The sequence below is a fragment of the Camelus ferus genome, chromosome 7 (genome assembly GCF_009834535.1).
Source record: "Camelus ferus isolate YT-003-E chromosome 7, BCGSAC_Cfer_1.0, whole genome shotgun sequence".
Lineage (NCBI taxonomy): Eukaryota > Metazoa > Chordata > Mammalia > Artiodactyla > Camelidae > Camelus > Camelus ferus.
The window spans coordinates 28,416,444-28,442,273 of record NC_045702.1 but is presented as its reverse complement, the minus strand read 5'-3'; the positions used below and the strand labels follow the sequence as shown (position 1 = coordinate 28,442,273).

General features: G+C 33.6%; 2 long non-coding RNA genes across 2 annotated transcripts in view; one reads left to right on the top strand and one right to left on the bottom strand.

The window, feature by feature from the left end:
* LOC116664868 overlaps positions 1-5,834 on the bottom strand; it is an 89,504-nt gene extending 83,670 nt beyond the window's left edge. Inside the window, exon 1 of the long non-coding RNA XR_004321364.1 lies at positions 5,690-5,834. This is a non-coding gene — a long non-coding RNA (uncharacterized LOC116664868). The remainder of the gene's footprint in view (positions 1-5,689) is intronic.
* Positions 929-22,368, top strand: LOC116664871. The gene is made up of 3 exons (XR_004321367.1): positions 929-942; positions 4,188-4,190; positions 22,188-22,368. It is a non-coding gene; the product is annotated as an uncharacterized LOC116664871 (long non-coding RNA).
* The last annotated feature ends 3,462 nt before the right edge of the window (positions 22,369-25,830 follow it).

The following is a 25,830-nucleotide window of genomic DNA, read 5'->3' as shown; positions in this document are numbered from 1 at the left end:
TTGCTATTTGGGTGAGATGGCTTTATGTAAGAAAGTATTAGCAAAACAGGATGTCAAAAGTCACTTTTGTGTGTCAATTTTTTGATTTGAAAGTTGTCATTTAACAAATTAAAATATAGCACACCCAGTTAAATCTGAATTTCAGATAAGAAATAAATTTTTAGAATACGTATGTACCAAATATTAAATAAGATACACTTACACTAAAAAAGTCTTCATTTATTTGAAATTCAAGTTTAACTGGGTCTCCTATATTTTATCCGGCAATACTATTTCAACCAAAAAACCATATAGGAAGAAGCCAAATATATATTTGTTAATAACAACAGAAATCTGTAGATCGCTGAACAATTGAAGTAGCACAGTTACTAAGAAGATTTGCTTTGGATACTGAACGCTTTGATTTGAATTCCTCTGATTTCATTATCTAATTGTATAATTTTGGACACATTACTTATGTCTCTATTCTGAAGTTTCCTTTCCTGTAAATGGTTATAATAAAAGTTGACATTCAGAAGACAGGTGTACACATCTGTTGCCAATTTGAAAAAAAAAATGAGGTCAGTGCCCTCAGAATTATGCTTAGAATTACACGTGGTGACAGCTTCATAAATGTTAGTAGAATAAGAGCATTGTGCTGGAATTTTATAGAGAATAAGTCTATGCCAGTCATAAAATGTTCAATTTCCTCATTTCCTCTTTATAGGCTAAACTTACTTAGCAAGCACTATGTAACAAGCATTCTGCTAATATTCTCACCTTTCTCAGAAACTTTAAAAGACCATTATATGTGAAATCTCCTCTCATTAGTCTGCATTTAGATGTAAAATGTAAATTTCCTGATGAAAAATATTTCCAGAAAAAAAACCAAGACATATTCTTTATGGAAATTCAGAGGCAATGGCTTATTTTTGCTTTAAACTACATGAAATTGTCATTTTTGTAGGTAAAAATGGCAATTTCATTTGGTTCAATCTCATATGATCAAGTATATCTGTACCTCTTACCTTCATGTTATATTATAATTATTTGGTATATCATAATTATATTAGAGTTCTTAAGAAGAATGTTGTTTTTATTGTTTGCCAAATACGTTTCTGCTATTTTGAAATACTTTACTATGATTTTGTAGCTAATCAGAATTCCAGCTAGTCCTACTATTTTATTTTGTGTCATGATATTATCATTATTATTGTCAATACTTAAATTGTATAATAATTTTTTATTTGGGTTTAAATCCAGTAGAATTTATTAATCTGTTTGGAAATCACAGTTGATAAAAATACAAAATTAAGGCAAAGAAAGAGAATTTCTAATAAAGAAGTGAACCCTAGATGGATTATAATAAAACTGGTAACTTTTCATTGTTGAATGCACTAAGAAGTGAGCAATGCACTTCTTAACTGTACTGAACCCATCAACTCACAAGGTATCTAGTAAGAATTTGTGTTTCATAGCTGTGGCACAGAGTTAAAACAACTTACCTTAGGACATCACTGAGGGCAGAGGTGGAATCAGAATTAAGAAGTAGTTTGGTAAACTTAAACTTATATAAAATATATTAATAATGCACTATATTTTAAGTTAGATTTCAAAAAGAAACTGACAGGTGTGTTGTGAGTAGGGTTTTGCAGTTAAAAGAACTGCTTGAATGTGGAATGTGGAATTTGCATGTGGAATATATTCATTCTCAACCTAGGCATATTTGTGTGCAACTTTTATCAAAATGCACTGCTTAATAAGAAGGGGACAACAAATGATTCACTGAATGCAAGGACATGTCCAGCACTCCTCTGATATTCATCCTGTGCTCAAACAGGTCTGGCAGCTTGCTTTCTTGAAAAGTTTTCTGTACCAACCATGCTTCTAGAAGCCTTTTTCTTTTAATCTTACATTGGGCTGAAATCTGTGTCTTTATACTTTTAGGATTGGCAGATAAAATACAAGATGCCCATGCAATATTTGGTACATAGTTATACTAAAATAATTTACTGTTTATTGGAGGTTCAGATTTAACTGGGCATCCTACATTTTTATTTGCTAAATCTGGAAATATTATGTTTCCACTTACTGGCTGAAGGGCACCTGAAAACAACAGAATGCACATTTACTTTTCCTTCCTTATGTTATTCATTCATTCATTTATCCATTTGTTCATTCATCTACCACATATCTAACCAGCAAAGTTTGTGTCAGATCCTAAATGTAGAAGTGGTTATTAAAAATCTCTACCTTTGAAAAGTGAGTAAGTCAAACAAGCAGTCATAGCCAATGTGATTGATGCTCTAGTGGAAGTACATCTAGAGTTCTTAAGTTACAAAAGGGACCTTGACTCTCATGGGTGAGTTTGAGTGTCAAGAAAAACATTCAATAGGTCCTTGTTGTTTATCTATTTTATATATAGTAATGTGTATCTGTTAATCTCAAAGGACCTACTGTATAGGACAGGGAACTATATTCAATTTTTTTATTGAAAAGAATAAATAAAGAATCTGAAAAAATATATGTATATGTGTAACTGAATTGCTTTGTTGTACACCTGAAACTAATGTTGTAAATCAACTACACTTTAATAAAAAATAAAATTCAATTTTTTTAAAAGCTCTAGTAGCCATAAAATATAATTTAAAAAAATAAGAAAACCTTCAAGGAGGAAAAAGCCTCTGATTAGAGCAGTTGTAGCCAATCTGGACAGGAATACGAAGGCCAACACAAAAGGCAAAGCTGAACATCGAAGTGGGTAATGATTTGCATGCATACTGAAGTGAATGAAAGTGACATACGAATGTTTAACGAAGGCTTCTCCCACGTGTGTCTTCTTTCCCAGACTAATCAGTATTTAATTTCTTTTATTATTTATTATATCATCTCAATACTTTTTCCTTCACTCCTTCCAAAACTACCCTCATTTGTCAAAAGTGCAGTTTTAAAACTGGATGGAATACATCACATATATGGAGTGCCTCTAGATATGTCTTTGAATATTGTACTGTTAAATCTAGTTTCTCAAAACCTAAGTGGGTAATGCTATTGAACTAAAGCACTAAAACCGATACCACACAAGGCACAAACATCCCACTACCTTTGGTCTTTTTATTTCAGAGGTGCTGCTTTCATCATTTAGTTTTATTTATTATTGGGTTTCAAAAGCATAAACTATAATTGGTGGGATGAAAATGTCTTTCTCTTTGATTTAATACCATGTAAATTATGACTAGTTTTGAGATGAAACTCTCAAGGTCATTCTGTAGGGGCAAGATTAAGCAGGTATTTAGCAGCATCATAGATTTACTGAATTTCTCAAACCTGACAGACATCAGCATCTGAAAGTGGAGAGGCCAACTTCATGAATCTGAGTTGGCTGTGTTTCTCTCACGGTGAAGCACAAAGCCATAATGAAATAGTTTGCGGTGGATAGTAAGAAAGGGAGTTGGGGTAGAATAAACCCAGTATATAGTGACAAGTAGCTTGCAAATAGCTCAGTAGTGGCTGGAAATTTATGATAACATTAGTCATACATCATTAGCTTTATCCTTGCTCACATGGGGAAGTAAAGTAAGGTAGTCATTGAATCCAAGGGTTCACAGTAAACCCGAAATTGACCACCAGTTTCTGACTATTCAATATGTCATCCACGAAAATTTCTCACACATCACAATTTTTATAGCTCTTGCTTTCTATGTCACTGATTTGGTGGCGAATTTTTGTATCAGCAGCCCATGAAACTTGATGTTTATGAGCAAAAGCATAGTCTGCTTCTTGGATTCAGATACCAGTTTCGTCAGTTAGTGCCTGTGTGGATATGGCCTCAAGCAGGTTGCTTAACCTCTCTGGGCTCTGTTTACCTATATTATAAACCAAACAGCATAAACCTCACTGAGTTGCTATGTATTTGTTTATGTTGTAAAGCAGCTGACACTCTTCCTGGCACATGGGAGATGCTTGATAAATTGTAAGCATTACTATACAGTAACATGCTTGTTTCACTTTCTCTGGTATGTGTGTCTTTTCTCCCTCCAGGTTTGAGGCTTCTAGAGGAAAGACAGGACTACAGTAGCTCTATCTCACAGATTTCAATATACTCTTATTATCTGTCGACTGACTTGAATCTTGCATTGCTCATGACAGGCAATAGAAAGTATTTATTTAATTTGCTCTCTGCATGAGCTATGAGACTGTTTTCACAGATAGTATCACATGATGGCTTCTCCATTTGCCCCTCTAAGCAGCTCAAATTGCTAGACTTTTTCCAAATATCTCTTAGGTTCTGGAGATTTTCCCATCTTCTCCCTGTCTGTCTGTAATGCCATCTATTGACTATGATCTCCTTCCCATTCTATTCTCACCGATCTTGTTTCCTGGGAGGTTTCTTCCCAAATGGAATAGAACAGGACTTCCTGTGGACTTGTAGTCTTTGAGTAATGACCCTTGGCTACTTCCTTTGCTTCACTTCTTTACCTGAGGTGCTCCACATTCCTGATACTTATTCAAAGTGTTCCACCCGCCTCCCCCACATTGGTTTGGCTCAGTCCTCCTTGTTTTTCTTACCTTCTAGCATTTGGCAGGGTCATCTCAGCATCCAAAACAGATGTGCATTGGGAGGTAAAAGAATCTGTCAGTTTCTATACATATATATACTTTTTAGGAAACTTAAGAAATAAATATCACTGCTTTAAAATGTATGAAGGGACACTGTCAAGCCCTCTGGGTGCATATTACAGAAGAGTATGTACCTCACACACCATGTGAGGTAAACTGGAACGAAAGAGCAGGAGATCTCCAGCTGGAGATGGGTGAAGCCCATGCTTGTTCCCTTGGTTTCAACATGTATGTATCACAGCTTAGCATTATAAATGCACAAAATCAACAAGAGACTTCAAAGATTTCATATAAATAGACATCCCACTAAGGATAATACCAATGGTGTAAAAGCACACAAACAAAATGAAAAAGGCAGATTTCACACTTCTCTTCCTAGCAACATTTTTCACTAGCCACATTATAGCCTAGAAATACCAATAATGTAATTGCTTTTACCATAACGTCTCAAAATAAAAAAAGAAGTTTTGAAATAGAGATAGATTTATATCTACTATCATTTTACATGATTCTTACCATATTTATATTTTGCATATTGTATAAATTGATATCAGTCATTAAAATTAAATACAACATAATCTGAACTTAGAATCATATCTTTAAGTGACTATATCACAATGTTAAACAAGTACTTTTTAACATTCTGAATATTTATTTACACTTATCATACTGTTATTAATATCATATAATAAATATAAATATATAGCATATCATTCATTATTATTATCAATAATTTTAGTGAAAGCTAAACATTTTAGTGACAATATTGACGATTTAAAATATTTTTTTATTATTTTACCTTTACCTCATGCTTTCCCATTTGTTTTGTCCATATTTTTATAATGTACAAAATACATTATACTAATACATGTATCAAATTTATAAGGGATATTCAGAAAATAATCACTATGCTAAAAAATTAAACTAATTGTGCTACATGATCAAAAATGTTGGTGACAACTGTTATAACGTGCTCATTTTCTTAAAGCAAATTCTGACAGTGTTCAATGATCCAGAGGCCCTCTGAAGAACTACTTTGGGTTAGTCAATAGAGCAGTGGTTTTCAAAATTTAATAAACATTCAACTTACCTGGAGATCTTGATAAAAGGAAGATTCAGTAGGTCTGGGCGGAGACTGGGATTCTGCATTTATAATAGGATTCCACGTGACGCTGATTCTGCTGGTCCCCAGAGCACACTTTCAGTGACAGGGCTGCAGAGCACACAGAGGAAACTTGCAGTGAATATCCCCCTCTCTGCCATCTCGTTGCTCAGGCAGTCTGTGGCAGCCATGCTTCCAGGCTCTGCTGATAGTTAAACATCTTTCAGCTCAGGGAACACATTTCTTGATTGGATCAGAGTGGGAGAAAGACAAACTCCTAGTCATGTTAACAAACTGCTGCCTCTAAGTAGTGGATTTTTCACTTAGTTACATTGGAATAACATCAGCTGAAGGATTTAGTTCCTTAAATTGGAGCAGGAGAAAACATTTATAAAAGAACAATCCATGACCTGAGCCGCTGCTAGGGTTTTCAGGTTGTTATTTGAAAAGACTGCTGTGATGGGACAGTATACAGCAATGTTATTTTAAAAATTAGCAATTAAAAGAAAAAACATTTTTAAAAGGACCACGCTAGCTGTTTATTTAATATATTCAAATGTACCAGGATACTCTGAATCAAGAGGCAGCATAGCAAGGTAGTTTGTCACTTGATACCTGGGTGATGTACGGCAAGTTACTAAAAGCTTTAATTTCCCCATCTGCAATAATAATAATATCTACCTCACAGAACTGTTGTGAAGGTTAATGAGCAAGTACACATGAACACACTTAATCATTAGTCAATAAATGTCAGCAATTATTCTGCATATTTTAGGACATATATTCATGAAGCTACCTGATTATTATTTTTCAAAGAAGACATCAAAGTAACATAGTCTCATGTCAACAAAAATATTTGACAGTGTTGAAAGAAAAAACTACCAACTTAGAATTCCAATGAAATCCTTCCAAAGTGGAGAAAAACATTTTTTAGAAAAAAACAAAAATTGAGAGACTTTGTGGTCAACAAATCTGCCTTGCAAGACTTAAGTTCTTCAGAGAGAAGAAAACTTATATATGTCACAAACAGATCTACATAAAGAAAAGAAAGGTGCTAGAGGAGAAATAAATGAAGGTAAAGGATAACCTTTTGTTTTTCTTATGTTGGATTGATCAGTTTGTGCTAAGTAATAATAGTAACAGTGATTATAGTGGTGATTATAACATATGCATAAATCAAATGAATGACATTAATGTGTTAACAAAAATTTCAGAAATGGAGATGCATTTGAAATAAAGAGGTATTTAGTTTGGGTTTGTTAGGACTGCAGTCTGGATAGACAGATTCAAGAAGCACATGAATCCTGTTCCACTAGACTACAAAATGGAGAAAGCTTATAAAGGCAAAAATTGCAAGGACACAGTTAATTACATGCATTATTTATCAAGAATTATAATTGGAAGTACGGGTGCTTATTAAGCAGAGATTGGTTGGCATCCATCATTACAAGGGGGAAGAACCTTGAGACCACAAGGTTGCAGCCTGCAGATATTTTTAAAATGGCTAGAGTCCCTGGGTTTGGTACAGTTCACAGAAAGTTCAAGTTTTCAGTGGTGCAGGGACATGGCTGAAACCACTGAGACTCTCCATGACCATCCAGCTCCCCTTTGTATGCACGAACACTGATTACCCCATTATGATTTCAGTCTGTTATCAAACGTCGTCTCAGACAGGAGGGAAGAATTGGGAATACTGTTATAAAGTACTTGCACTACCTATGAAGCAGTATAGTATTATTTGAAAGTGAATTTAGATTAGCTGTATATTGGAAACTCTTAAGACAACTACAAAAATAACTGATATGCTAAGAAAGGAGAGGAAAAGAGAATTACATAGAATGTTCAATTAAAACCAGAAAAAGCAGAAGGAGTAGAAGACACAACAAACAACATAGAACAATGACAACAAACAGATAATAGTTTACAAATATGGTAGCTATTAAACCATATATATCAATAATCATTTCAAATGTGAATGATGTTAAGTATACCAAATAAAAGGTGGAGACTGTCAGAGTCAATTAAAAACAGAAAATAAAACAAGACCTAACTCTATGTTGTGTATAAGAAACCCACTTTAAATATGGAGACATAGGTTAGAAGTAAAGGAACTGAGATTAGCACCAGCACTAATCTATACTACAGGTAAGTGTGAGAACTGGTGCAACTATTTTGGAAAAGTTTGACAGATCTATTAAATCTGAATATATGCATAACCTATGATCTAGCAATTTCTCTCTTAGATATAGTTCCAATAGAAATTCATCCATATTTTCCCCACAAGGAATGCATATGGATGTTTTTATCAGCACTATTTGAAATGGCCCCAAACTGAAACCAACTTAAACATCTATCAGTGATAAAATATATAAATATGATTGATATACAGTGGAATACTATGCAACAACAAAAGTGAATGAATTATTATATAACACTATGAATAAATCTTACCTATAGGCTGAGCAAGAGAACCCAGAAACAAAAGAGAACATAGTGTATGATCTACTTATAAAAGTACAAAACAGAGAAAGCTAATCTAAGGTATTAGAAGTCAGGAAAGCAGTTACTTTATTTGGAAAGAAGATCATGGAGTCATGGAGTAACTGAATAAAGGCATTTTGGATCCTGAAATGTTCTGTTTCCTGAATTGGTCATGGTTATATGGAAGTATTTGCTTGGTGAGAATCCATTGAGCCATGCATCTATAATTTGTGTGTTTCAATAAACAACTAAAAAGCTCTTAAATATTTATGCAAAACTGTGTATGATTAAACATTCTAGAAGAAAGTAGAGCTGAAGAATAAAATGCGATACAAACTCTGTAGCTGTGAAAAATTTTGGAGATAGGAAAAAAATCATCTAAAGATATTATCATCTTTGTCTAGAGAACATTTTGTTAAGCTCAAATTGTGAAAGAAAATGTTCAGATTTTTACAAAGAAGGCATATAAATGTTGATAAATACTTTATATTTTTGTGTATATCTAAGAATAGCATGAGAAGTCTGAAGAACAAATTGGGGATTTTGAAAAATGCTAAAAGCAACAGAATGTTTGCAGGTTTAGAAATAATAAAATGAACAAAGGAAGGATGGGGCAAATGATTGGGGAATATAACCTAACATTAAGAGACTGAAGGTTAAAAATAACAAGCAAAACTGCACAACCTCTTTTCTTTTATTCTATTCTCTTAAATAGATCACTCTTCAAACTTGAAGGTCTAGACAGTGCATGAAAGACAGGAGTGAAAATATGAGGGGCACTCACAGGTTTTAAGTGGATTCAAGGTCGGAGATAAGGGCAAATTATTTCTGTGGTTCTGAAAGCCTTGTTTAAGTTGTACCTATGTTTATAATCTTTTAGGAACCAAAGAAAGTGAAAGAGGAAAGAGAATTCTGAAGAGAGGTAATATTTTTCTAATTTTTAAAAGTTGTTTCCACAAATCACAGGACAGTAATTTTAATACTGATGCTTCACAATTTTTCAGGAAAGATTTTTTTTAAACGAAATGTTTTGTTAATACTGAGTTTGAGCAGGGAGGTAATGGAGGTGGTGAGACCTGTTAACATTTTATTTAATTCCTATCAGAATCTATCATATATGTGTTAGTAACTTCCTCCTGATAGATTAAGAAATCATAACTATTCCAAGATTATGTAGCTAATAAAAGTTTAACTGGATCTGTAATTTATATACTTTTCACTATATCCCATTCCACAGATTCATGTGCTTTCAACCAGTACTACTAAGAAAAATATTGTAGATACAGTATATTGTAATTTTGTGACCACTTTTGACAAAGTGCATTGTGAAATTCATCTAGAGAAAGTAGAACAAATAAGATTCATAGACTATATTATCTAAAAATATTAATTATTGAGATGTTCTAGAATACTGCTATCTCTTTTCTATCTGAAATTCATTATCTTAATGGTTATTAAAGAGATGGCTGAATGACAACAGATAGAGATTGCTGACATACTGCAAAGTAAAAAAAATCACATTGCCTCTCACTCAGCAGTTACTTACTGAGTGCCTCCTGCGTGTCAGACATTCTGCCGGCTGCCTGGACTGCAGCAGGGAAGACAACGTGGCGCTAGTACCCGCAGAGCTCTTTGCTTAGTGTGGGACACAGATGTTGACTGTTACAAATGAGGGCTTCAGAGCAAGAGAAGAACCTAGAACTGGCAGTAACCCATTTTGAGTGTTCACTGTGGCCTTCCAGGAGTATCTTTAAAGTCAGAGCTAAAGAATAAGAAAAGTTAGTAAGCTAGTTGAAGGGAGTTAAGTAAGTGAGTGGAGTTGGGTGGGGTGGAGTTGGAAAGGGTTAGGGCAGAGGGAACAGTAAATGCAAGAGCCTTGGGGCTGAGGAGACCATTGTATGTTTTCTTAAATGAAGACTTCTATTATGCCAAGAGTATGGAGCACATAAAAGCTTGTAATGATGAGCTGAAACCAAAGAGATGAGATGCAGGAGAACTGTATTTAACATTTTACATTTCTATTTTCAAAAACACACATAATTGTAGAATGATGTGAGATTTGGATTGGCAGGAGGGAGTTTCATTTGGCTACTAGTGCTAATGAAAGCAAGGAAGTAAACAGATACGCTGCTCAATAAACAAAACAAATAACACCAACATGTTCAACTGCATTGGTAGAGACTTAGTGTCCAGATACAGGAAACGTACTCTTCTACCGTGATTCTGTGTTTATCATTCCGGAGATGGTGCATTAAATGAAGCTGTAGGTGCTCCACTGAGAGAAATGATTGAAAACCGTTATTCACTCAGTAGATTTGGAGGGTCTATGTGAGGAAGAAGTTAAAGAAGCTGTGAAGGCTCAGTGTGCGGGAGAACAGATCAAGCAGAGACATCATTGCATCTTAAAATATCTGAAGAATTGTCAAGCAGAAGAAGCAGCTGATGTATTTCGTGGTTTTTAACAATAGCTTTCTAAGTAAAGGAACTCTCTCCCCAAAATGAGCCACAACAAGAAAAGTAAGAATAAAACACAGAAGTATAGAAAGGAATATTGAAAACAGAAGAAAAAAAAAAAAAGCAGAGTTCTTTTGCTGTTTTGAATTTACCTCTGGGAGACAAGAAAAGATTTATTTGGGCTTTAACTGCCCCTGAACTATACCTCTCTACTGACCAAGTTTACCAGACTCCATTAAGGGAATCCACTGGACAGCTTGGTGGGAAATCTCCAAAGAGTTAAAGGAAAAAAGTTTTAAAGGAAGAAATCATTACTCTCAAGTAAACATGTGTTAAAAATTGTATTTAGCTTATAATAAGGAAATCAAGTTGATGTTATTGTTACAACTGCTTCAAAGGAGAATTCAAAAATAGATAAATTTATATTGAAATGAATGTGCAAATGGAGACAGAACTGTTTTTTTCCTCAGTTGGGGAAGGGTTATCTCTCCACTCTAGAAAATTTATTTGTATCTAGAGACGGTAATTATTTTGTATTGCTATCAGTGATCTACAATTTACAGATTATAAACTCCCATAGATTCAGATTACATGAAATGGTGAGCTATAAGTAGGTACAGTTTTACATGCAAGCACAGAGTTTTCCCTATATATTGCTGGGAAATCTGGGAAATTTCTAATAAGCATCTTTGGCTTAAGGACTCTCCATAAGCCTGGCTGAAACTTTCTCAGAACTGAGACCATCCAGCCAATCCTTCTTCCTTTCTTTCCTCCTTCTTAGAGGTCAGCTCTCTAGTGAGGTCTTAAGACTTTCCTAGCCTTCTTGGACTCCCTGCTTCTTATTTTTCACTAGTATTTTGCTAATAAATATCTTGCACATATGATCCCATTTTAACATCTGCTTCTCAGAAGGCCTTGGTGACAAAATAACATTTCCAAAATATTTACTCTACATATCATTTATTAAGAGGATTTAAATTATTTAACAAAAGGGCATCTATGTCTTTACAGTGTGCCTTCTAAACAGAAAGACACTGTGTTTTTTAATTGTAATGTTCTAATAGCCAAAGGGAAAAAAATCCCTGAAATTTAATCACTGAAATGTGTTCAGATATTTTACCAGCTTTTGACCTTCAGTTATTTAAACTGTTTATATGTATCATATGAGTACCAAGAATATTTTATGACTTTGCTTTATTACTGATTTTCTGCTCACAGATATGAAATATAATTTTATATTATGTGATATATATTTTCTCCATGGTATTGATTATTATGACTTTTTGCCACTATAATTGTCATTATTTTCCTTTTTTCTCTTTTCTTTCCATTTCCTATTGATTGTTATTTCTTGTTTTACACCAAAACCAGAAACCTGGGCAAATTCCAAATAATTGACAAAAGAAAAAGTTATTAAAGTTATTTTTGCATATAAAACTGCTTGGTTTATTTGCTGATTTATTACTCATTTATCTTAAAGGAAAATAGCATAGTATGGTATAAATAACACAAATTAAAAAGAAGGCATTAGACCTGGGTTCATAACCTTCAGAAAGTCAATCATTTACTCCCATGAGGTATATGACTATACACATACAAGATAATGGGACATGTTTTATTAAGTATTGAATCAAAATAAAACAGTAAATAATATAATTTCCTTTATGAGATTGCACTAAGGAGAAATTATGGAATGTTGGAAGAAAAAAGGAAATTAAAAGGCATAGAGACATGGATTTTAAATTAAACTCTGCCACTACATTGGTTGAGCTACATGCAGCAAGTCAACTTTTTCAAAGCTCTGTGTGTGTGTGTGTGTGTGTGTGTGTGTGTATGTGTTTAAATTTACATAAGCAGTAGAAAAAGGGAGAGATCCACATAAGTCGAATGTACTACAAAGTGGTAATACTGTAGGAGTTTAAGTTGCTCTACTGATGAAAAGATTACAAAATAATCAATTATCTTTCTTGTGCAATCCTCCTTCACATTAAGGATGAATATAGTAAATCAGTGACAATTTGAATTATTGCTTGCATAGCATCCTTTAGTCAGGTATGCATTAAATTCTTATATCCTTTGGGTCAAACTTAACTGCTGAAAATTTCTTATTGTGAATTGTTTTATTTTTTCAACTTCTTCACAATATTTCATACTTCTTGCCATCTGACAAATACACAGAAGACAGTTACATCAACAGAAATTCATACCATTCTAAAAGATTTTGAATTGCTGAGTCCTCAAGGCAAAGCCTAATTATTTTGCAAATGTGAAGACAAAAGGAAATGTTAGCATCTTTAATAGAGATATAAATTTGACAATGGTAGAGGAATCCTTTCCCACATTTCTGCAGCATTTAAGTGGTAATTATGTAGTTTTGCCTTTAACAAAAATTGGCCTTTTTAATGCTTTAAGAGACTTGGCCTATAAACTAACTGACTGTCTTTAATATACAACAGAAAATACGCCCCACAGAACAATTGCTAACTTCCTGTAAAATTAATTACCTGTTTAACCATTTTGAAACTTTAGAACTTCAGTTTAAAACCCTTGGGCTAATTTCTGTAAGAGAATGATATGAACAGATATGTGATTAAAAATGATTTTTAAAGTAGCCATGGCAAAAAATAATTGTCTTTTTGTTTCCCAAACCAATCTTTTATTGGAATAGCATTTTACTGTTTACAAGCACTTTTCAAAGTACTTGCATATATCACATCATTTATGACAAGCAGTAGAGAATAAAACAATGGGGTCCATCACCTGTCTTGACAATTGGAACATTGCTATTTGCTCTATGATTGAAAAAAATGGTACTGATAATTCATATTTAAAAGGTTAACAGTTATCTGACAAGAAAATTGGCAGCCTGTATTTTGTGGTAACATAGATCTGGAAAAACCATCTCATCATCCAAACTGAAGGAATAATGCATTGTCAAATTTCCTTAAAATGGGAGTGGAAGAGCTCATGAGATAGTTCACATCCTGGATTCCCTTTCCTTTGGAGACTTGAATGTTTATGAGAGAAAAAAAAAAGTTACTGCCATAAGATAGTTTCCTTTTTTTTTTTTCATTTTGTCCACTTGTTTTTTTATTCATTTTCTTTTTCTTTTTTTTTTTAAATTTTTTTTAATTGATTTATAATCATTTTACAATGTTGTGGTGGTGTGTCAAATTCCAGTGTAGAACACAATTCTTCAGTTATACATGAACATATATATATTCATTGTCACATTTTTTTCTCTGTGAGCTACCATAAGATCTTGTGTATATTTTCCTGTGCTATACAGTATAATCTTGTTTACCTATTCTACAATTTTGAAATCCCATCTATCCCTTCCCACCCTCCACCCTCTTGGCAACCGCAAGTCTGTATTCTATGTCTATGAGTCTATTTCTGTTTTGTATTTATGCTTTTTTTTTTTTTTTAAGATTCCACATATGAGTGATCTCATATGGCATTTTTCTTTCTCTTTCTGGCTTACTTCACTTAGAATGACATTCTCCAGGAGCATCCATGTTGCTGTAAATGGTGTTATGTTGTTGGTTTTTATGGCTGAGTAGTATTCTACTGTATAAATAGACCACATCTTCTTTATCCAGTCATCTGTTGATAGACATTTAGGCTGTTTCCATGACTTGCCTATTGTAAATAGTGCTGCTATGAACATTGGGGTGCAGGTGTCATTCTGAAATAGGGTACCTTCTGGATATATGCCCAGAAGCAGGATTCCTGGGTCAGATGGTAAGTCTATTCCTAGTCTTTTGAGGAATCTCCATACTGTCTTCCACAGTGGCTGCACCAAACTGCACTCCCACCAGCAGTGTAGGAGGGTTCCCTTTTCTCCACAGCTTCTCCAGCATTTGTCATTTGTGGATTTTTAAATGATGGCCATTCTGACTGGTGTGAGGTGATACCTCATTGTAGTTTTGATTTGCATTTCTCTGATAATTAGTGATATTGAGCATTTTTTCATGTGCCTATTGATCATTTGTATGTCTTCCTTGGAGAATTACTCATTTAGGTCTTTTGCCCATTTTTGGATTGGGTTGTTTGCTTGTTTCTTATTAAGTCGTATGAGCTGCTTATATATTTTGGAGATCAAGCCTTTGTCGGTTTCATTTGCAAAAATTTCCTCCCATTCCATAGGTTGTCTTTTTGTTTTACTTATGGTTTTCTTTGCTGTGCAGAAGCTTGTAAGTTTCATTAGCTCCCATTTGTTTATTCTTGCTTTTATTTCTATTGCTTGAGTAGACTGTTCTAGGAGAACATTTTTGAGATGTATGTCAGATAATGTTTTGCCTATATTTTCTTCTAGGAGGTTTATTGTATCTTGTCTTATGTTTAAGTCTTTGATCCATTTTGAGTTGATTTTTGTGTATGGTGTAAGGGAGTGTTCTAACTTCGTTGCTTTACATGCTGCTGTCCAGTTTCCCAACACCATTTGCTGAAGAGACTGTCTTTATTCCCTTGTACATTCTTGCCTCCTTTGTCCAAGATTAGTTGACCAAAAGTTTGTGGGTTCATTACAGGGCTCTGTATTCTGTTCCATTGGTCTATATGTCTGTTTTTGTACCAATACCATGCTGTCTTGATGACTGTAGCTCTACAGTATTGTCTGAAATCTGGGAGAGTTATTCCTCCAGCCTCTTTCTTTCTCTTCAGTAATGCTTTGACAATTCTAGGTCTTTGATGGTTCCATATAAATTTTATTATGATCTGTTCTAGTTCTGTGAAATATGTCCTGGGTAATTGGATAGGGATTGCATTAAATCTGTAGATTGCCTTGGGCAATGTGACCATTTTAACAATATTGATTCTTCCAATCCAAGAGCATGGGATATCTTTCCATTTTTTAAAGTCTTCTTTAATTTCCTTCATCAATGGTTTATAGTTTTCCATGTATAATTCTTTCACCTCCTTGGTTAGATTTATTCCTAGGTATTTTATTACTTTGGGTGCTATTTTAAAGGGGATTGTTTCTTTACTTTCTTTTTCTGTTGATTGATCGTTAGTGTAAAGAAATGCAACTGATTTTTGAACGTTAATCTTGTAACCTGCTACCTTGCTGAATTCTTCGATCAGCTCTAGTAGTTTTTGTGTGGACCTTTTAGGGTTTTCTATATATAGCAACATGTCATCAGCATATAGTGACACTTTTACCTCTTCTTTTCCAATTTGGATCCCTTTTATTTCTTTCTCTTGCCTGATTCCTGTAGCTAGGACTTCTAAGACTATGTTGAATAGGAGTGGTGACAGTGGGCATCCTTGTCTTGTCCCAGATTTTAGTGGGAAACTTTTGAGTTTTTCACCCTTGAGTACTATGCTGGCTGTAGGTTTGTCATATATAGTTTCTATGATGTTGAGATATGTTCCCTCTATACCACTTTGGTGAGAGTGTTTATCATAAATGGGTGTTGAATTTTATCAAATGCTTTTTCTGCATCTATTGAGATGATCATGTGGTTTTTGTTCTTTCTCTTGTTGATGTGATATATTACATTGATTGATTTGAGTATGTTGAACCACCCTTGTGTCCCTGGGATGAACCCCACTTGGTCATGATGTATAACCTTTTTTATGTGTTGTTGGATTCTATTTGCTAATATTTTGGTGATGATTTTGGCATCTATGTTCATGAGTGATACTTGGCCTATAATTCTGTTTTTGGGTAGTGTCTTTGCCTGGTTTTGGTATCAGAGTGATGGTGGCTTCACAGAATGAGTTTGGGAGTATTCCCTCCTTTTCAATCTTCTGGAAGAGTTTGAGAAGGACTGGTATGAGTTCTTCTTTGTATGTTTGGTAGAATTCCCCGGTGAAGCCTGGTCCTGGACTTTTATTTGTAGGGAGGTTTTTAATTGCTATTTCTATTTCCTTTCTAGTGATTGGTTTATTCAAGTGGTCAGTTTCTTCTTGATTCAGTCTTGCTGGACTGTATGTTTCCAGAAACTTGTCCATTTCCTCTAGGTTATCCAGTTTGGTTCCTTATAGTTTTTCGTAATAGTCTCGTATGATATTCTGTATTTCTATTTTACTTGTTGTAATTTCTCCATTTTCCTTTCTTATTTTGCTAATTTGTGCTCTCTCTTTTTTCTTCTTTGTGAGTTTGGCCAGAGGTTTGTCGATTTTATTTACTTTTTCAAAAAACCAGCTTTTGGTTTGATTGATTTTTTCTATGGTTTTTAAAATCTCTATTTTATTTATTTCCTCCCTGATCTTTGTAATTTCCTTCCTTCTGTGCCTTTTGGAGTTCTTTTCTTCTTTTTCTAGTCTTTTAGTTGGTGGGTTAAATTGTTTATTTGAGATTGTTCTTCTTTTTTGGAGAAAGGCCTGTATTGCTATAAACTTCCCTCTTAGCACTGCCTTTGCTGTGTCCCATAAATTTTGTGTGGTTGTGCTTTCATTGTCATTTGTCTCAAGGTATTTTTTAATTTCAGCTTTGATTTCCTTATTGACCCATTGGTTTTTTCAATAACATATTGTTTAATCTCCATGCTTTCCTTTTTTTCTCTTTTGTTTCTCTGTTGTTGATTTCTAGTTTCATGGCATTGTGGTCAGTAAAGATGCTTGAGATAATTTCTGTCTTCTTAAAATTGTTGAGGTTTCTTTTGTGCCCAAGTACATGATCGATCCTGGAAAATGTTCCATGTGCACTTGAAAAGAATGTACATCCTATTTTTTGGGGGTGTAATGCTCTGAAAATATCCACCAACTCTAATTTTTCTATTGTATTATTCAGTTTCTCTGTTGCCTTATTTATTTTCTGTCTGGAAGATCTGTCTAGTGATGTTAATGTGGTGTTAAAATCTCCAACTATGATTGTATTCCCATCAATATCCCCCTTTATCTCTGTTAGTAATTGTTTTATGTATTTAGGTGCTCTTATATTGGGTGCATATATATTAACGAGCGTAATATCCTCATCTTGTATTGCTCCTTCAATCGTTATAAAATGACCTTCTTTATCTTTCTTTATGGCCTTTGTTTTAAAGTCTATTTTGTCTGAAATCAGTACTGCAACACCTGCTTTTTTGGCTTTTCCATTTGCATGGAATATCTTTTTCCATCCTTTCACTCTCTATCTATATGTGTCCTTCTCCCTAAAATGGGTCTCTTGTATGCAGCATATTAAAGGTTCTTTTCTTTTATATCCAGTCTGCCACTCTATGTCTTTTGACTGGAGCATTTAGTCCATTAACATTTACAGTAATTAACGATAGATGTGTGTTTACTGCCATTTTGAACTTATCTTTGCAGTTGATTTGGTATTTCCTCTTTGTTCCTTTCTTCTTCCTTTTGTGGTTTGGTAATTTTCCTTTCTATTATCATGGATTTTATTTAGCTTTTGTGACTCCCTTGTAAGTTTCTGGCTTGTAGTTACCCTTTTCTGTAAGTCTATTAGCCCATTACTATATCTCGAACCCATCCTACTGAAAACAAAAAATGTAAAAAAGAAAGAAAAAAAATACTCTATATTTTCTTGCTTCCCTCTCCCACTCTTAATGATTTAGATGTCTTCTTTTACAATTTCATGTTTATTTTATTTGTAATTCATGAGTTATCACCTTTCCAGTTATGAGTTTCTCATTTCTGTAGCATCCTGCTGGTTTTCTATTTAGAGTAGACCTTTCAATATTTCTTTTAGCATGGGTTTAGTATTGCTAAACTCTTTCAGTTTTTGCTTGTCTGTGAAACTCTTTATTTCTCCTTCTATCCTAAAGGATAGCCTTGCTGTATAAAGTATACTAGGCTGCATCTTTTTTTTCATTCAGGACTTTGAATATATCTTGCCACTCCCTTCTGGCCTGTAGTGTCTGCGTAGAGAAATCAGCTGAGAGCCTTATGGGGGTTCCCTTGTAACTCACTCTTTGCTTTTCTCTTGCTGCCTTTAGGATCATTTCTTTATCCTTGACTCTGGCCATCTTGATTATGATATGTCTTGATGTGGGTCTGTTTGGGTTCTTCCTGTTTGGGACCCTTTGAACTTCCTATACTTGGATATCTGATTCCTTCTTTAAGTTTGGGAAGTTTTCAGTCATGATTTCTTCAAATACCTTTCCAATCCCCTTTGTTCTTTCTTCCCCTTCTGGGACTCCTATTATGCGAAGATTGGCACACTTTTATCCCATAGGTCCCTTATATTGTTTTCATTTGTTTTTATTTGTTTATCTTGCAATTGTTCTGATTGGGTGCTTTCTGTTGTCCTTTCTAGGTCACTTATTCATTCCTCTCCTCTGCATTATCTAGTCTGCTTTGCACAGCCTTTAGATCAGTTCTCATCTCAGCCAATGAGTTTACCAATTCTACTTGGTTCTTCTTTATAGCTTCCATTTCATTTTTGACATATTTTATATCTCTAAACACTATCTCTTTTAGTTCCTTCAGCACTTTGATCATTACTTTTTTGAAATCTTGATCCAGTAGGCTATCGATGTCTATTTCATTGATTGTTCTTTCAGGGGATTTCTCTTGTTCTTTTAATTGGGAATGGTTTCTCTGCTTCTTCATCTTGCTCATATCTCTCTGGGACTGTGGCTTATGGAGTATCAGTTATCTACTGTGGTCCTTAAAGGAGTTTATTTCTTTATCTATCTAATGCCTATGTAGGAACAAAACACATTTTTGGCGTCTTTCTCTTTTGAAGAGGACAATGTTCTGTTGAGTTCCACGGATGCTCTGGTTGGCTGAGTGGGTCCATGGATGTGAGTCTTGGTGCATCTGTGGGAGAGAGTGAGCCACAAGCGTCCTACTACTCCACCATCTTCTCTAATGATGAAAAAATAATTGTCTTTAATGCAGAGCATTGGAAGGATGGTGATTGTAAGAAACATCTCCATATGACATGTGGAGGGGCACATTTTTACTTTTTCCTCCCTCTCTGGGCACTCAGTAGGTGTGATTTGCTTTGCTTTGATGTACTGGCAAAGTCTCGATTAAAAATTCAGGAAACATGTTGATTCTCAGAATAAGTTTTAGGCTTGGGCCTGGGAATCTGTCAGACATAATCAGGTTAATCAAAGCTTCAAGATTAGCAGCACATTTAGAAGCATTCTCATGCAGGCAGCCATTATTTATTTGTTTGTTTGTTTGTTTATTTATTTATTTCCTTCCTTCCAATGATTAAAAATATCTTACATGCACATATATATATGAAAGTGAATTATCAATGAAAAAATTATAAAAATTATGGCAGAAGATCCAGTTTTGGAATAATTTTGGAATTTAAAAGGAAAAGATAGTTCTTGTGGTTGTCAATACTATGGGAATATCAAGGCTAAGATTTCTAAGTTAAACAAAATTTAGAAACACTACATATACATTGACCATTTCAGTACTAGGCCAGATAAGAGAGTCTGCAATTTGGAGTGTTTAGTAAATTTAAATTTAATGTGAGTATTGAAGAACTAATATTTATACATGTTGTAATTTATGTATTATCAAGTTTACTGTTCCCTTGTCTCTCATTTCTAACCTTTTAGATTACTTTTTAAATTATTGAATTCTTAACCTCCTATAAGCTTGTTAGGTATTAACTCTTTTACTATTCATTTAGTGGTTATTTTAAGTGTAAAACTTACACCCTCAGTTTTTTTTTACAACTTAGTGTGAATTAGTACTTTTTGGGCAACACAAATATCTTTAGAACTTTAATGTTCAACATGGTAGCAACTAGATATATGTGGCCATCTAAATATAAATTGAACTCAAATAAAATTAAAAATTCAGTTTTTCAGTTGCATTCACTACATTACTAGTGCTTAATAGATATGAGTGGTTGGCGTCTACCCTTTTGGATAGCTCACAATAGAACATTTCTGTAATGCTGGCAGGTCTCCTGGAGAGTACTGCTTCAGGACCCTTTAATTCTTTTTCCTACTTCCTCATATTTTGTATTATTATTGTCTTGCATATTAATTTTACATATTTTTACCCCCTACTAGATTTGCTATTATTACTTTTGCATAGTCAGTATTTATTTATATTTAACTACATTTATCACCTTTCTGTTGTCCTCCTTTTTTGCCTTCCTGTATTACTATGTTTTATCTGGAATAACTTTATTTTGACCTGAAGAGCTTCATTTGGTATTTAGTTTAGCTCAGGGAAAAAATGTGATAAAATCTCTCATTCTGATGGTCTGAAAATTCCTTTATTTCATCTTTAATTAGAAGGATTTAAAAAAATATATAGCAATGGATATTAACAGCTGTTTCCTTTCAACATTTTAAAAAAGTTATTCCATTTTCCTGAGGCTTCTATATTTTCTTTATAAAGTCAGCTGTAGCCTTATTGCTATTGCTTTGAGGATAATATCTTTTTTCCTTTGGCTGCTTAAGCATTTTCTCTTTGTTTAGATATTCATTAGTTTCACTATAATGTGCAAGAGAAAGATAAAGCACTTATTCTGCTTGAGTCTATGGTTCATATCTTATTTCAGTTTTGAAAAACTCTGGCTCAGTTTTGAAAAACTCTATCTCAAGCTTTTCCATTGTCTCTAATCCATCCGATGAATGAGTGTGTGTGTGTACGCATGTGCGCATGCGTGTGTGTGTATACACACACATACATATATATATAATTTATATACATTATAATTTATCACCATCATTTCTGAATTTTTCATCCATTTTTCCTCTCCATGAATCTGATTCTGGCTGGATGTTTTCTATTGCTATGTCTTCTAATTCTGTAACCTTCTTTATGCTGTGCTTATTCTGCTTAAACCCATCTACTGACATCTTATTTCCAATGTTTGTAACTTTAAATTCTAAAATTTCTTTCTGATTCTTACTTCAGAGATTTCAGTTATCTAGTAAAATTCTCCATCTTGCCATCTATTTACTTGAACAAAGAGATCACAGGTATTCTAAAGATGATCTATGTTATGCCCATAAATAGATGATCTGTGTGTGATCTGTTTCCAGGGAAAGACCCTCCAAGTGCATCCAGACTCTCCTTTTGTCTGGAACTCTCAGGGATTCTGAATAGTCACACTGGCCCACACTCAATCTTAAAGACTGTATTACAATTTTGCTTAATTTCTTCTTACCTGCTTTTATGGCTTTTACCTATTATTGTACCAAAGGAGAAATGGTTTCTGTGCCTCCTCATTCCTTGGAGGAATTTATTGTACTATGGACTTTAGTTCACCTGGTTGACTTGTGATCTCATATCTATAATGAGCTCAAGAAAAGTTATGATTTTGTAGATTATCTAGATGTTAGCGTATGAGTGATTTGTCTCTTATGGCTTTCTAAATCCTAATTGAAAGCATTCCTTCTCTATTTTAACTTGAAAGAAAATAACAAGATATTAGTTTAATTTCTGTATTTAATTTTATCCCAAATTATATTGTCTTGTATAAGTGATGTTGAAATAAAATCCACCAAGTAATAGAATTATTAATTATTACCAAAAAGTAAAACAAATCAGTGCTGGTTGTTAAAACTTTAAATTCATATGTAGGAAAATGAAAAGAGTAACTAATTAATAGGCAGGAGGCCTGACACAACTAGCTTAGTGACTTTATGAATCATGTGCTATTTCTTAGTCTCAAAGTTTTCAAATGTCAATATAAAAAGTGTTAAATTAGGAACCTAAGTTTCTCATCCCTCTATTTATCCTGGCACCTTCTTTCTCCCCAGTGCATACACACATATCCTGAACTCTAGTCTTACCAAACTAGTATTTCCAATTTCTATTTTGCAAAAAACTGTGATATATAAAAATGCAATTTGTATTTTGTATGACTTTCTTAATTTTTTTTCTTTCCTTCTACACTGAAATACTTTGCCTGAGTACTTTTTTTTCCCCTTTGTATATTTGTATCCTCAGTGGAATAAAACTGTTGGTTTACAAACAAAATCACCTTGCGAACCTGATAACAGACAATTAAATGAAAATTCTTCTAATAACTTCTCCAGGATATTAGAAATGTACTATTCTAAAACCTGTGGATTTCCATGACTTCTTCTCTAATAGATATTTAAGTTGCCCAACATTTATAATTATGGACACATACATCCTAATAAATCTCTCTATATAGGTAGTATTTCATTCTCTTTTCCATTTTACAAGTCTACTCACTCCAGCATTCAAATATTTCCAGCTGTTTCCTCTTCTGGATTTCCAGCATACCTAGGGTAGTAACAAAAATTGGGAGACCAAAGTTTAAATGCCTTTAACAACCAATGAGGTCTAATGAATGACTTCAAGTGTTTTGCCTGAAGAGACATAATATTGTTGTAAAATTGAATCATTACATGAATGAATAAAACAAGGAAAACAGTACGAATTGTGTGTTTTCTTGGCAGGTTTGGTAATAGGTTTGTCAATTCTATCATCCAGTCTTAAGCCTCCAATTATGTCCCAGGCACCAGAGCCATTTTAAGACAACAAATAAAGGCTTCCTGAACTGAGTGTCAAATCACTCAGTGTCCTCCCTCTTGTGTCAATAACTAGTTTAAAAGTGAAGATGGCAAGTAGAGGCAATTTATATAACTTGACACTATGTAGAGATCCAGAACAGAATTTTAAGTGTAGCAATATCACTTGATGATGGAATATACCAATGAAGTGTTCTTGACATTAATTATATTTTATGGCATTTTTATAATAGCAAAATGTAGTAAGTGAACTCTGAAGGCTTGCAGCCTGCCAAATGTTATAGCAGATTAATTTATTTTTGTTCTGAATAATAACAATAGAAAAATTAGCACTAATTTACCATATGAATTAAAATGACCTAACTATTGTTAATTCACTCCCTACATAAATTCAATAATAAAATTGGAACAGTAATTGTATAACAATAAAATTAATCATAATGAACATGTCAGTTTATTTAAGTTTTTACATAATAATAGATTTCATATATATATACATAGAGAGAGAGAAAGAGAGACTAAATGTTTAACAGTTGCCTAAACTTCAACATGTCTAGATTAGAGCCAAGGATGAAGTATTTTAGTGTATTCACTAAACATACATACATTACAACATAAAGTTGGGTTTCTTCCTCCTAATTAACATGTCCTCTTTTAATTGAAAGCCTGAAGCAAAACTTTAAATTTTTCTGAGATAAAAATCTTTGCAAATAAATCATTATCATCTCTGACTATGTAGAAATATGGTTCCATTTGATCTAAGGAAATTCTGAGCAGATTTGGGGTCTTCTATATCTCATAAAATAAAATTAACATATTGAGGAACAAACATAGATTACCTATAGTGATAGAATATATGGGGAATAAAAACCTAGGTACTGTCTGTGAAGCAGATAATATAAAATATATAAAACATAAAAATATATATATCATATACAATATTATAATATATAGTATAGACATTTCACTTTATTGAGTTATACTTGATATACAAAAACTGCACATGTTTAATGTATACAATTTGATGGCTTTGAACATATACATACTCATGAAACCATCACTGCAATCAATCTCCTGCAGAAAGTTTCCTTATGTCCTTCTATAGTTGTTTATTTGCTTTTGGTTTTTGTTTTTTTGTGAGAAGAATACTAAATTCTTCCACTCATGTGACAAGTCTAAAATAGTCAAACTCACAGAAGCAGAGAAAGAGTGGCGCTTGCCAGTGGCAAGAGAAGGACATAGCATTTAGTTATATATTGAATTTTAGATCAAAGTAGTCTAGGAAGCATTCAACAAACTCTTTAAATCATAGAAAGAAATCTACACATACATGCACACACACACAGAATTTACCTTACTAAGTCATTACCATTTAATGCTTTACAGTGTACCCTGTACTCTGGAGTCCAAGATTCCGTATACTCTCCCAACTCCATTAATCTCTGTTGCAGCAATGTAATTACAACAGTGTTTCATGAATCTGTTGAAGATAAAGTCAAAACAAGTGTAACATCCATAATAGGGAAATACATTGGCCAAATTCTGATCACGACTTCTGTTCTTAAAGGCTTTAGTTCAGGCTTTATCAAAAGTCTTAGTACAGGTGAGAGGAGGGTACAGCTCAGTGGTAGAGCACATGCTTAGCATGCAAGAGGTCTTGGGTTCAATCTCTAGAACCTCCACTAAAGAAAATAAATAAATCTAACTATATGCTCCCCAACCAAAAAAAAAAAAATGTGTTAGTATATAAAAATATCTGCTAAAGAATATAGGGCTGAAATCTTTATTCCAATAACAACTTATAATAAAAACTGACAACTTCTAGTAACAAGTTTTTAAGTGCTCATCATTCTATTTTTTTTAACCAGGATTTTGTCATAGGGTGAGAACCAAAGTCAAACAATCACAAGTTATATATGAAATTGAGTTCTTCTTAGCTTCATGACTACTAAAACATTAGAAAAGATCTTAGGATAGTTCCTATAAAGTAAAATGTCCATATTAACAGAAAGATGGGCTGAGCTGTCATGGATATTCCTGGGTACACGCTCATTAGTATAAATTAATAGACCAAGCTGTAGCCAGAGATTAGTCACATGAAGAAGAATATTGGAAGAACAGACACTGCATTTATTTACAATGCAAGTCACTGTAAGGAAAAAACTGCTTTGATTAGGATCATTTAATCATCTCACGGAGATGTGGCAAAAACTGTTGAAATCATTTAGGCTGCTCACTTTAAATATGTCAAACATGTCAAAGAATATGTTTTAGTAAGGGTGTGAGTTTAGGGAAATGCGGGACAGTGAAACAAAAGCAATTACTATTCAGTCCAGTGTATTTGTATTTGTATTTACAATCCCTGCTCTGGGTCTTTTACAAAGATACTCTGGAGATAATCTGAACACATTCTCCTCTGTTGTTACCTCATTTAGTCTCTTCAGAGTCTGAGAAACTTGGCTTTTTTTTTTTTTTCCCCTTTTTCTTTTTTGATGAGATTTTTATGCCTTTGCCTACTCTGAAAGCCTAGGGTAATGGGCCAATATACTATAAGATTATAAGGAGGTGATCAGGAACTCACATATGATTTGTTACTTGTAATCCCCAGTCTCACACTAAACGTGATGCATAGATTTTATCTGGAAAGGTGAAACTATTGCAAACACGCAGCACTTAGGGATACTAGTGATATAAAGAAATAGTTTCCAACCTATCTGAGGATGAGGAAAGATACTGGGAAAATATAAAATAGTATTTTTATCATTTGTACATTGAGAAAACACATTATGAAAAAGATCTAATTGTAGC